At 34.5% G+C, this 14,073-nt stretch overlaps 1 pseudogene; it reads right to left on the minus strand.

The window, feature by feature from the left end:
* Window positions 1-468: 468 nt before the first annotated feature.
* LOC144373406 (biotin--protein ligase-like) overlaps window positions 469-14,073 on the minus strand; it is a 63,371-nt pseudogene continuing 49,766 nt past the window's right edge.

The raw sequence follows: 14,073 nt of genomic DNA on the forward strand, positions 1-14,073 counted from the left end.
ATTTGTCATGTTACTATTTTTTCTCTCTGATGGATATAAATCCTCCTACATCCTGTGTCATGATCAGTGAAGCAGATTTCCTACTTCCCAAAACCTGCGTGCTCCCTAACAGAGAGATGATGCTAAAAACAGGAAGTTTCAGGTGAGGCTGTATCCTTGCAAGTTTCTGTATGGACTGGTAACTGTTGTCTACATGTAAACTTCATTTTCTTTAAATTCCACTAAAACTACAGAGAAGGCACAAATCTCAATTAGGAAATAAACTTCCAAAAGAAAAAACACAGAGAACTCACTCTATCTAAAGCTTTTGGGGACACCTCATCCCCTCATTACTTGGCATGTTCATCTCAGTTATTTAGATTTTATTTTTGGAAAGTGACTGCTGGTTCCCTTCATGCTACTTTTATTTCTTCTTCCTCCTTTTCTTTTTATTTTAGCATGAAAGAGGAGATATACATAAACCATAAATTTCGAATTCAGAAAAACTTATATTTTACTACTTGTGACAATTAAAAAATATTTAAAGGTCATTCATTCAGGAATCACTTTTCAAAGACAGAATTGCATTCCACTAAAATATATACTATGTGGATGTTGAACTTTAACAACATTTTAGTTTCAAACAATATTTTTCCAAAAAGGAACTTTATGGACATAGATATTTCCATGATTATACTTGGGAACCTATCTGTGGAAGTGGATGATAAAGACCAAAAATTGTCTCCACATGTTACTTCATAAGTTAGACTGTAGTTTCCTCCTTGCATAAATAAATATGTCAAAAAGAGAAGTAGTCTTGAAGTAGAAGAGAAAGAAAAAGAGGGAAGAATAGGAAAAAGGGATATAAAGGGAGAGAAGCAGGAGAAAAACCTGAGTCAGCCAGAGAAGCAGGAGAAAAACTTAAGTCAGCTTGTCTTGAAGTGGCACTCTGTATATTTTATTTCCACCAGTATTGTATCTACCTTTTCTAAGATCAGTATATTCTTTTATCTTTTTTTAATTGTCATTGGACTCTGAAATATAGTTTTACATCATGTATTATTAACATTTATAAGAAATTTTTGAAATCATTTCATCGTGATCAGATCACAGTATAAATTTTGCTCACAAGACACACTGTATATCACCTCATAGATTTATACATTTTATGATGCAGAGTTAAAATCCTAACATGGTCACACCTCAATGTAGTTTGTATTTAAAAAAGGAAAAACCAGTATTCATGTAAACAGTACATTATGAGATGTAAAATTTGATTGATAACTCATATAACCTCAAATATACACAAATTATAAGATTATTCTACATGCTCATTCATTTTACATGTAAAGAAAGAAGACAATATTATAAAAGGCAACATTTGTTAAAAGGCCACTGTGGCTAACTTGGTGTCGCTGGAGTCAGTACTGCAGCCACTGTTAATTTCCTGGATGTCTTGAGGTTAGGAGTAGATTCTGTCAAGGCAGACATCAAGTAATTCAACTTTGTCCAGATGACTGAACAGCCAGATTCCTTAACAAATTCCTTCAAATGCACTGTTTGTGTCAGGTTATTGTATTGCCAGGTCAGAGAAGGCATCAGAGACCTCTGTGTGGACCTGCATGGAAATGCTTGCTTGTGAAACGTTGAGATAAATGTCACACTGCTGGTCCAGACCAAGGTAGCAGTCACTCATGAGATAGAGAGTGTAGATATACCTAGAATAAGAAAACAGAACAAAAATGTAAAACTGGTTTCCTAATCAGAGTCACACTTAATTCTTTTATAACTTTGGTGGTAAGATTCTGCTTACCTTCTGGGTATTTCAGTGGTGAAAAAAGAAAGGGAAGCAATGTGATGATTTCGAACATATCCTACTTGTCTTAAAGCAAGAAGTTCTCTCTTGTCCACTTCTCCAATATCAAGAACCATCCTTCATCTTTTGATTTGGGAAATCAAGGGGTAACTGCAGAGCTCTCTTGCTTTCCCTATAAACCACAGAAAAAGATAAACTATTGACTACATCTAGACTTTTCACATGGTTTGGAGGTGGTTAAAAGGCACCGCTCGGGGCTAGGATTGTGGCTCAGCAGTAGATCACTTGTCTAGCTTGTGCAGGGCCCTGGGTTTGATCCTCAGCACCACATAAAAATAAATAGATACAATAAAGATATTGTGTCCAATTACAACTAAAAAAAAGGCACTAGGGTCTTACCAGAAGGCCATAAAAAAAAGAGTTCAGCACTTCCATCTCGGATGTCTTTAATTCCCTTCCTTTGTGGTGATTGATATGTTTTTGTATGTTTCTTCAGGGCATACAGAAAACCCTTTGAGCTACTACTACCAGAATATTTGGCTCAGAAAGAATAAAGCTCTGAATCCTGACATCAAATTAGTAAAATCTCAAGCCATTCCTCCAATTAACATTAATACCCCACTTATAGAAAAACAAACAGAGATATAGCCATGTGAACCAAATCTTCCCAGTCTTATTTACAAAGAACTGATGCTTAGGAAAACAAACAAAAACCAGTCAAGACTAGACTGTGTAACTCAAGATAATAAGCACAATATCAGATCAATATCTTCTTTCCACCCAAGAATAAAATACACATAAAAAAGCACATAGTATATCAAAAGTTCCTTTCTTTGAGGAGTGAGGAACTATAAGTCATGCAATTTGTAACACACAGGAATCACCACAATTTAAGACTAGCACCAAAGTCGGAGCTGGGGTTGTAGCTCAATGGTAGAGCGCTTGCCTAGCTTGTGCAAGGCCGTGAGTTTGATTCTCAGTACCACATAAAAATAAGTAAATAAAATAAAGGCATTGTGTCCAACTATACCTAAAAAATATTTTTTAAAAAATTAAAAACAAAAGACTAGTACTAATGTAATGACAGAATCTGGAGTCTTTATCTTGGATCAACTTTTACAAAAACAAGGTTACTATAATGTGTCTTTAAGACAATGACTTTATGGCATAAAACATATTAATAATGACATGTTCCTATTGAGATTTCACTCTGTATTCCAAGGGGAGATGCTTCAGTTATAGCATTTTAAAACAGAGCCAGAGAGTAATATATAGTTCCATAGCAGTTAGGAATAACATCTACAATTTTTTTGAACATGATTACATCTAATTTTAAAGTAGATTTTGAAGGTTAAAAAAAACAAATCTACCTTTGCTCCATGATTTTATCTTTATTATTATGATTTTTATAACTATTTATATGATTAGTTTATGATTATTACTATTTTTGGAAGCTGGAATTTAGTAAGTCATCTAGAAATGCTCATATTGAAGCTCTGAAATGCTAGAGGCCTATCAGTTCATGTTAGTATTGGCTGATATTTAGTATTAGAAATGAAATGAAGTGAGACCTGTACTGAAAGGACATTATAACAATACACATGACTATTCTATGAAAACAGAGAAGCTTACTCATCCCAGAGGGTTACTCTAGATATTAAAAACCCTGAATCCACTAGGATAAAAAGAAAAAAAATGGACAAATTCTTTCGTATTTTAATTACTATGGTATTAAAAACCAATCAGCTCACACTATGTGTACTAATATTCTTAGAGGACTAAATAATTGATTTTGGTGTCAGAGGCTACAGAAAAGAGCATAGTAATTTAAAATAAAACTACTGTACATTTTTGGTCTGTATGAAATTGACAAAGCTCTCTCATGTGCATTATAATGAAGGAAGCAGCTAGATGTGGCAACTGAGTCTCAGAAAAGCTTAGCTTCTAATTCAAATTCAATAGAGCTAAGAAGGAAAGCTTCAATTTCATCTGCATCTGGCCTGATGTGTTTCCTATACCAAAGTGCCTCTAGTGCAGTACTTCTCAAACTTTAATGTCCTTAATAATCATGTGTACATGGGGGGACTGGGGATGGTAGAGCATTACCTAGTGTGTGTGAGGCCACTGGATTCAATCCTAGGTACGAGAAAAAACCAAACCAAAACAAAAAAAGGATCAAGTGGGGCACCAAAAAGAGCTTCAGTTTTGCGAATCGCTCAGACCCTGAGATTCTGATTCAGTCATTCAGGAGTGGGGCCAAGAATCTATACTATAAAGGCACTCCAGGAAATTCTGCTAGACTGAGTGTGTAAACCACACTTTGAGAATAGTACTCCAGGCAATATATGACTATGTAAGGTGGATATTCTGGGGTTGAAAAATGGCACATGAGAACTGACTGACTACTGTCAAAGACTGACTCTTACTGGTTAAGGCCAGTTGAGAAAGCAGGATTCATGAATGACACGGACACATTAGTAATAGAAAAGATATGTGTGGTGGCACATGCTGGTAGTTGGTGCCAAATATTTGAGAATGGAGACCAAATACTATACCTTGTGGAACCCAAAGTGAACTCTCTGCAAGCTGACTTGGAGCACATACTCCTGATCAGCGTGCAATCTGATCCATTTGTTGTCATCTCGTTTGTCTGCAGTCAGAGTTGAGACAGAGAGTTCATTGTGTCCTTCAGCTAAGTCATCCCATGAGCCTTTAACACTTATGCCAACATCTATCACTGGCAAATGAGATAAAAAATTCCATGCCTAAAAAAAAGGAAAAACAACAAAAAATGTCACATGGAGTATTCAACTAAGAAATAGTGTAATTTTAGAAAAAAATCAAACTTTTAATTTTGAGATTAATTCTGAATTAGATGCAATTGAAAGAAATAATGGACATCTTTTGCATCGTTTACCCAGTATCATGCAATGCTGGCATTTTTCAATACCAGGATACTGACATTGACACAATCCACTGATTATTCAGGTTTCCCTAGTTTTTCTTGTACATAGGTGAATATATGTAGAACAGTGTTTTATAAAATCCTCTTTAAGTTTTTTTTATAAACCAAAAAAATTATTATCTAAACTTTTAACTTATTATAAATGCCTTTTCATATTGAGTGGTTATTGACTATACTTAAAAAAGAGGGATTAAAAGTGTTTATTGCTATTTTTTTTTAAAGAGAAGCATCTATTTTAACGTTTATGTGACATTTAAGGTAGAAAACATTACTTAGCGATATAAAGGAAATCTGAAAATAAATCTGTGATGCAATTGTTAATGTCAGTATAATCCATTGACACTTGTTATATAACACAGGGAATCCTGTAAGACTAGGGTTCCTTGTATAAACAAATAGGTTTTTTTGGGCATTATCATGCTGAAAGTACCAGCTAAAATCACACATATTAAAAGAGTAGAAATATTTTACCAACTTTATTCTTGCCTTTTAAATTAAAAGATATTTGTGGGTAATCAGTATTCCAATAGTACATGCTTAACAATGCTGAATGAACAAATCAAGGAGTGAATCTTATATTCATGGAAAGTATATATAACACAATAAACTTTAGGACTATGTAACTGTAACTTTTTTTTTTTTTAACATTCACAATTATGTGGTAATGTAACTATTGGTCAAGACACCTTTTTTTAACATTTATTTATTTTTTAATTGTAGTTTGACTCAATATCTTTATTTATTTTCATGGGGTGCTGAGGATTGAACCCAGGGCCTCGCACATGCTAGGCGAACGCTCTACTGCTGAGCCACAACCTCAGCCCAAGACAACTTCTTAATAGCTGTTTTATCAGTTGTTACTTTCTAAGGTCATTTTATTTTATTTTATTTTATTTTATTTTTAAGAGAGAGAGAGAGAGAGAGAGAGAGAGAGAGAGAGAGAGAGAGAGAAGAGAGAGAGAGAGAATTTTTTAATATTTTTTTGTTGTTGTTCTCGGCGGACACAACATCTTTGTCGGTATGTGGTGTTGAGGATCGAACCCGGGCTGCACGCATGCCAGGCGAGCCCGCTACCGTTTGAGCCACATCCTCAGCCCTAAGGTCATTTTAAAAATTACACAATGAGTTTAATTTTAGTTTTCCTTTTAGTTCTTTTATATATGGTATGGATTTCCTTATAAGCTTTAATTTTCTGTTTGCTAAGACTTTAGTGTTGCTGGTATATGTAATTAAACGCAGTAGCCCTGATGAACCAAACTATCACTTAGGAATTAAAAAAAAATAAAGATAAAAAAATAGATCCAATGCAAAATTTCAATTCAACTCCAATCCTATAACTTGTCTTGTGAATTTGAAATTATGCCTACAACTAGACTTCTGAAATTGAAATTGTCAAGCTACAAAATGTACTTCAAGTACAAATGATGGTCTATCTCCTACTAGAACCAAAAGTCACTGAGTTCAGAAGCTGCACCAATTAATGTTCTAATATTGGCCGACACAGAAAAGTGGTCGAGGGAACACTTAAATATACAATTTCTGCAAAACATTTAATTTTGTGAAACAAAGCAACTAACATTTACCACACAAAGCAGGACTTCATATGCTTTTATACTCATACCATTAAATTAGTCAACAATATGATGTTTTCTGATATTAGCAACTCACTGAGATTTTTCTTTACAAAGCTTCCAAATGTCTAACTGGCTTATATTTACATATGACATCTTTTTGTAGGACTTATTATTATGTTTTAACTTATAATGTGTACACATATATTTATTTGGTTTATATGTATTTATGTATATAAAACATGAGCTTTTTAAAAGAAACTGCTAAGATATTTCAATACCAGCCAAACATATCTATCTGAGGATTAATCTTCATCTATTGAATGAAGCACTGCCATGCATACAATTATTTAATTAGCAGCCAAATCCTCTGCCAGTCAGCAACCGTTCCAGGCATACTGATGGGTAGGAGATGCAAATCTCACAGTTGTACTGCTTTTTCTCATTACTACTGCAATTAGCACTTAAATTGATGCTTTAAACATACTAATTTCTGGAATAATTCAGGATTTGTATGGGATCACCTCACTGCAAAGCCAACACCAGATTGCTCTGCAAATTAAAGAACTTTTGAGCCCAATAACCATCATCATATTAGACAGAGCCAATTTGCATTTGGTTTTAAAGATAACAAAATGGAAATTTATGCAAATAAATTAGTAAGTTTACTTGTGAATTCTCCCTGAACTAATTATAACACATCTTGTTCAAAAAAAAGTTTTACTTGGAAAGAAAAAGAGACATGCTTTAAAAGTTTCTTTAATATGTGCACATACAAATCAATATAATTATGTTATAAATCCTGAACATTCACTTTGACACATTTAGGGTAAAACTGCTTAAGACTTAAAAGGCTAGAAAGCCAAGTATCTGGCATTGTTCATTTGGTTTTTGGCCTTCCAAAGATTGTTTAGATTTAACTTTCCTTATAAGTTACATAGTGAACAAATAAGGGGTTTATTTGAAAGAATCTCTTTGAATCTAGGAACAATAATGTAATTAAAATAAGAGTGGAACATAAATAATTGAAGGAATTAGATGAAAATATACCCTACCATAAAAGGGCAAAACTCCCTAGAAGAGATGGAGTAGGTTCCTGGGTAATGCAATCTGGTGATGTAAAGGCTAAATGGAGCCTTCCAAAGTGAGCTTGAAAGCCTTATACTGAACAAGTTCTCATAATGCCAGTAATGTTATTAATCACTATTACTATCATTTGTTCAATTATTATTCTATGTCAAGAACTATATAAAGCAGCTTACATAATACTATTTTGCTTAACTTTCACAAGAATGTCATAAGATATATATAATGTTTCTATAGTTAGTAAATGACAAAGACAGAATTTTAACACAGGTGGGACTGACTTCAAGACACACACCCTAAGTTAGAAAACTCTTGGTACAACTTCACAGAGTAAGGCGGCCTTACCTGCTTTGTTTTGGTGACCTGCAGCTCCTTCTCAAACATGGAGCTGAATATATGGTCTTTCCATACACAGGCATGAATCAGGGAGGCACTCAATGGAGGTTTGGCACCTACACATGAGCACTTTATAACTGGTTTCCATTTCCTTAGAAATTATATCAACACCAACAAAATAACTCTTTCAAAGCACAAGTAAGATTTCTGATAACATTGGTGTGTATAATATTAACAATTGTTAAAAAATTATCATATAACTCTTTATAGGCCATTATATTAAGTTTTAAATATTGGCTAACATTCTTTATATCAACCTAAGGCAGTATCACTATCATTATATGAAATCTGTAAACTTTAAATAATGTATCAGGTTCAGTAAATACATAAAAGAGTTCATATGCAGTGGATGTGTTTCTATAGGAAGCACCGATGTGAAACAATATTTCCATGGAGATAAAAGTGCTGATGTGAAACCCTGACATGATTTTGGTGAATGTGTGCAAGTGTCTACTATAATTACTTGAATAAAGTTTTTAAATTTTAAGTTTGGGGAGCACAGAATTTAAAGTACACTTTGGAGAATTTTGAGATAAGTTTAAGTTGTGCCAGATCACAGGAACACGAGCCACCTAAATGTTATGGTAAGAAGAAAATATAGTTGAAATTATATTAATATTGAATTTTTAAGGGTGATAAGAAAATTGGACCAAATCTCCTATACCCTCCAGCAGATTCCCTCATAGATGATTCTGTGTGAGGTTGTGCCTTTAATGTGCTTTCTATACTACTGAAATCCAACTCACATAACCTTCAGAACCTTACCAGCAGAGCTTCTGACAAGTTGTAGATATATCTACCTTCTCTCCCTGCCACCTGTTGCTGCTATGGCTCACTTTCTGAATGTGTCTGTTAGTTTCCAGGGACATCCTATGGTAGGGAATCAAGCATACCTGTCACCCTGTCACCCAGTACACTTGATTCAAATTAGGGATTTTTCTTAGGGGACCCCAGGTGTTCCTGAGGTTCTTGGTGGCATCTGCACTTGGATGGCTTAAATAACTGTGATCCTCATGCAGCTTACAAGAGGTAGAGGGTGCATGATGGCAAGCCAGACTATTTTGGTTATCTCCATAACTTTGAAATAACATTCTGGCTTCAAGGTATCTCAACTGCTGTGAAACATTGGTGTGAAAGGATATTTTCATTTAAACACTTTCAATCTAGCGTGTATACTGTAATGTTCTTTTCCTTGTTAAAACATTTGCAGCCATGTATGTGAGACCTAAGTGTTAAATTATTCGACACTATTACAAACTCAGTACAGATTATACCTTGAACTCCCACTACACCTGACTATCTAGTTTTGGACATTTCAGATCCATAATTTACTATTTTTTTTTAAAAAACATTTTCTTTTAGTTGTCATAGGACACATATCTTTATTTTATTTATTTATTTTTTTGTAGTTCTGAGGCTTGAACCCAGCACCTTGCATGTGCTAGGTGAGCCCTACCCAGTCCCCCATGGTTTACTTTGGACAATGGATTTCAGATCCCTCAGTCTCTTCTACTTAACAGAAGCTGCCAATTTATCTTGGTTTTAGATCACAAAGCACCTTAATAATGTTTTCTTAAATAAAGCTGATAATGTATAGAAATAAATGCAGTTAAAATAGAAACATATTTAATATTGCAAAGGGAGAACACACAATTTAGGTAGGAGAAGGTTAAAATGAATTGTGGTTCAGCTTGGTACTGAGGGCAGGTCTCCTTCTGGGAAAGGGGCATTTTTACTCCAAAGAATCAATATTGTAGGCACCACATGAAATTCCAGTGTCTATATGTATTTTAATAAGGGAATTTTTGGGGATCTGGGTGTGTAGCTCAGTGGTACAGCCTAGCATGCATGAAGCCCTGGGTCTGATTCCCCAAAATACCCACTCCTCCCCCCAAAAATGCATTAAAAAACTTTTAAAAAATTACATTGCAAATTAAAACAATTACCTGAAAAGGTGAAGATGGTGCTGTTCTATGTTTGGTAGGTAAGAAGAGAAGAATCTTTTAACCACCGGCCCTGGATCAACATCTGAATGAGATTGGTGGTATTCAGGGCAGTCACCAGCCAACCTTGGTTTGCAGCCACATCCAGCATTGCCTGAATAGGCAAATAGCACATGTTACAAGAACATCAAGGCATTCACCCTCTCCCATTGGAAATCTTACATTAGCTTTAACAAAACAAACAAAAACAAAAAATCAATCATTTTATCACTAAATTAGTATTCATCCAAATAAAAACAGAATAAACTACAGTTGGATGGGGAGAGCAAAATGAATTTCCTGTAACATCCTACAAAAAGTCAAACCCTAAGCTAATTTTAAGAGTAAAAACTCATTGTACTTTGAAAACAAATATTTAATAATTCACTATATCAAGAATACTAGTAGTTGCATTTCTTCTTTTTTAAAACAATTCTTTTTAGTTGTTGATGGTCCTTTATTTTATTTATTTATTTATACACAGTGCTGAGAATTGAACCCAGTGCCTTATGCATGCTAGGTAAGTGCTCCACCACTAAGCTACAACTCCAGGCCCTTCACAGAGTCTTTTAAATTTGAAAACTATTTATGATGGTAAGGAGAGAGAAGGTTTTCTTGTGAAACCCTCATTTTCCCCAAAGAGCAAGTTAAGAATAGAGTCTTGTTCTCAATGACAATAATACACCACATCCTAGGCAAAGGGGCAATTGCCAGTGGTATATGTGGAATGATGGAGAGCTATTCATATCAGTCTATACATTTAATCCAATGTTTTATGAACAAACAAAACGCTGCATTTGCTTAAGGCAAAACTAAACAGTGAAATCTTATTAGTTTAAACAGTGAAGTCTTAGAAGTTTACACAGGCAAAGCCATTTCAATTAAATTAGATTCTGGAGAATGCTGTCTTAAAGACACATAAGTTAATATTATGATCTTAGGCAGTTATTTCATACAGTTTTAAGACTCCACTCTCTTATTTTTGGATGTACCTAGCAAAGCATTACAATGATACTTTAATGGTAAATATCTCACTGACAGCAAAATATTTTAAAAATATTGAACAAAAATCTATTAATTTTGAAATAATTTTAAACTGTTCTAGTAAAATCAATTTCCTGTACTTCTAAGAATTTTGACAGAAACACATTCTTCTAAGTTGCAAATTTACAATTCTGTGTTTTCTAATTTACAAAAAGTAAACTATTTTAATAAATTTGGTTAAACTAACCTATGATCTCTTTATATACATTACAGGGAAATAGAATAAAGTTTTTGCATACCCTAATTAGTGTTAAAGGATGGTCAAAATGATTTTTAGTACCTGCTAACCTGCTAGTTATACATTATAAAGTCTGAATGTTGGTGTAATAAATATATGTGTCTTTATGTGCATGTATGACTGTGTGTACACATATGAATGTACATATTTATGAATCCAGAGAAGATATATTTATATTTTTTTTACAAAGAAGAAAAATGCACTTTTTCTGTGAAGTATAGGAAACAAGCAGGTTATGATTAATATATGCTACATACAAAAAAAAGTAGTTCACTAGTTGTAACTCTTGAGACTTGCTAAGGGAAAAGGAAAAGAAAAATGAAAAATTATACCTAATTCAATATCATAACTTGTAATGTGGAGTAAGTATGGCAATTTTATGTGTGATTTTACATTACAACTTGACTGGAAATAAATTCCAGACCAAAAATTCACATACTAGGAGAGTTGGATGAATGAACCATATGTTTTTAACTTTGAAGTTTTGACGATAAAGTTGAAAGATTGCATAAAATTTATGAGACTTCCCCAGAATTTTTTATTTTATGATCCAGATGTGAAAATGTAAAAAAAAAAAAGCAAAATAAGTGCTTATCATGTGGAGTAAATGAACGGCCATATCACTTATCATTTATTTTTTAGTTTTCGGCGGACACAACATCTTTGTTTGCAAACTATTATCTTTTATTAGTTTACAGAAAAGTCAGGTGGGTAGATCAAGAATCCGGGATGATAAAAGGTTTTGAGGCTTGTGTGGTGAACCAAATACTATTCCCCTTTTCTCTCTGCTCACCCGGCCCTGGTGCTCCTGTTGTCTCCTCCCCACTACTTGATACTGATGCTCCTGTCTCTGCTGGAACATTATATAAATTTCCTTTATTCTCAATCTCATAAGTTTTCTTTAATTTGTACTTTATATTTTTTCAAATTGAATTTTTAAAAAGGTAAAACTGGTCATGTCATTCCCCTGCTTAAATTTCTTCAATGCCATCAGTTGGTAAGGAGAATAAAACTAACATGTCTCTCTGCATTACAGATGGTCAACACCCCACTATCTATTTGGTCCTTGATTTATCTGGTCCTTACTTTTCTCTCTGGCCATCCCCTCACATAGAGCACTAGAAAATTACTGGTATTTTTTCACATTTACCCTTGCTTTTATTTATTTATTTTGTAAAACAAATATCATTCCTTTTGTTCACCTGAGAAATTCCTATTCATTCTTTGGGTCTAGCTTAAACACTACTGAAACATCACTGATTCTTTTTTTTTAAGAGAGAGAGAGAGAGAGAGAGAGAGAGAGAGAGAGAGAGAGAGAGAGAGAGAGAATTTTAATATTTATTTATTTATTTTTTAGTTTTCGGCGGACACAACATCTTTGTTTGCATGTGATGCTGAGGATCTAACCCGGGCTGCATGCATGCCAGGCGAGCATGCTACAGCTTGAGCCACATCCCCAGCCCTTCACTGATTCTTTCAGATGGATTTAGTCCTTTCTCTATGCCTTTGCTGCTTTTGAGGAATGCCATCATTATTATAGCATGACTTTTTGTTTACACATTTGTCCTTTGAACTATAGGTTCTTTGACAGCAAGAATCTGGGATTATTTTCTATAACTCCAGCCCTAGCAAAGAACACTCAAAAAATACCTGTTCTACTAAAGAACACTGGAAAGCCCATGGTACATGCTGATAATCCCAGTGGCTCAGGAGGCTGGGACAGGAGGATTTTAAGTTCAAAACCAGCCTCAGTAATGTAATTAATGTCCTAAGCATCTTGGCAAGACCTTGTCTTAAAAAATAAAAAGGGCTGGGTATATGGCTCAGTGGTTAAGCACCCCTGGGTTTAATCCTCAGTAACAAACTAACAAACAAAAGAATATAGATTAAAAAATTATAAGAATTATAATAAATTCTGCCTAAGTTACTGTACAAAACAGAAGATAAAACACAAGTTTTGATGTCACACACACACACAGATTTGTATCCTAATTCTGTCTCATTTATAACTCAGGAAGATCACTTTACCCTACTGAACCTAAGCTTCTCACTAATAGAAGGGTACCATATTTCACCTCCACATGCTTTCTTTTCCAAGAAGCAAGATACTTGCAGCCCTGCCTGGCCTAAGTGGACAGAATGTCACATTCTTTAGCAAACTATCTGTTAACTGCCAGAGACCAGATTCTGAAACTTTGAGAGATTAAAAAAAAAGGTTCCTTCTAACCATAAAATCTGTAATCCAATTTGAACCGGTCAGCATGGGTGAAGGTGATCTGGAGTTGCTATGACAATGGAAACTTGAAAAATTCAAGAGGTGAACCTAGCCGGGAAGCCTGGCTCTTGCCCCTGGCAAGACCCCTTGCTATGACACTCCTAGGCCTTATATTCACTCCTTACACGTTAAACTGCCTGGTCCAGTTTGTTACGTCATGCCTAAAAGCAACAAAACTAAAGATGGTCCTGACTTCTGAACAGAAAGACCTTAAATATCCAGCTTTATAAAGGTTGATGCCTCATATGATACAGACAGGCATCAGAGGGGGAAATGAAGAAGAAACATTGGTTTACATTACATTACATTACTTTACAGTTTTGGTCTTTGTAAAAGTGTTACTTAATTACTCATCCCTGTAAGAGTGTAGTTTAGTGCTAGATTTTTTTTTAATATAGCTCTTAGAAATGTAAGCTTACAGTTTTTGAGAAACTGCTGCCTGTGGTGAAGGTCACTTGTGATTTCGCTTGGAGGTATTTCACTGCATTCATTCTGCATCTGGGTACTACTTATTGAAGAAATCCTGTACATGATTCTTGGTCACACAGTTCAGTAATTCAAACTCACCAATGTTGTAATGGTTAAAAGAAATGATATCAAATTTCCTACAACAGTTCCACATAACCTCAGCTCGGGGCCCAGAATTTCAGAGCACTAACTCATCTGGGTACACCGGAATCATAAACCTGAGTTCTCCAACAACAATCCCCCCCCACAAAAA

Source organism: Ictidomys tridecemlineatus, unplaced genomic scaffold (assembly GCF_052094955.1).
Source record: "Ictidomys tridecemlineatus isolate mIctTri1 unplaced genomic scaffold, mIctTri1.hap1 Scaffold_388, whole genome shotgun sequence".
NCBI lineage: Eukaryota > Metazoa > Chordata > Mammalia > Rodentia > Sciuridae > Ictidomys > Ictidomys tridecemlineatus.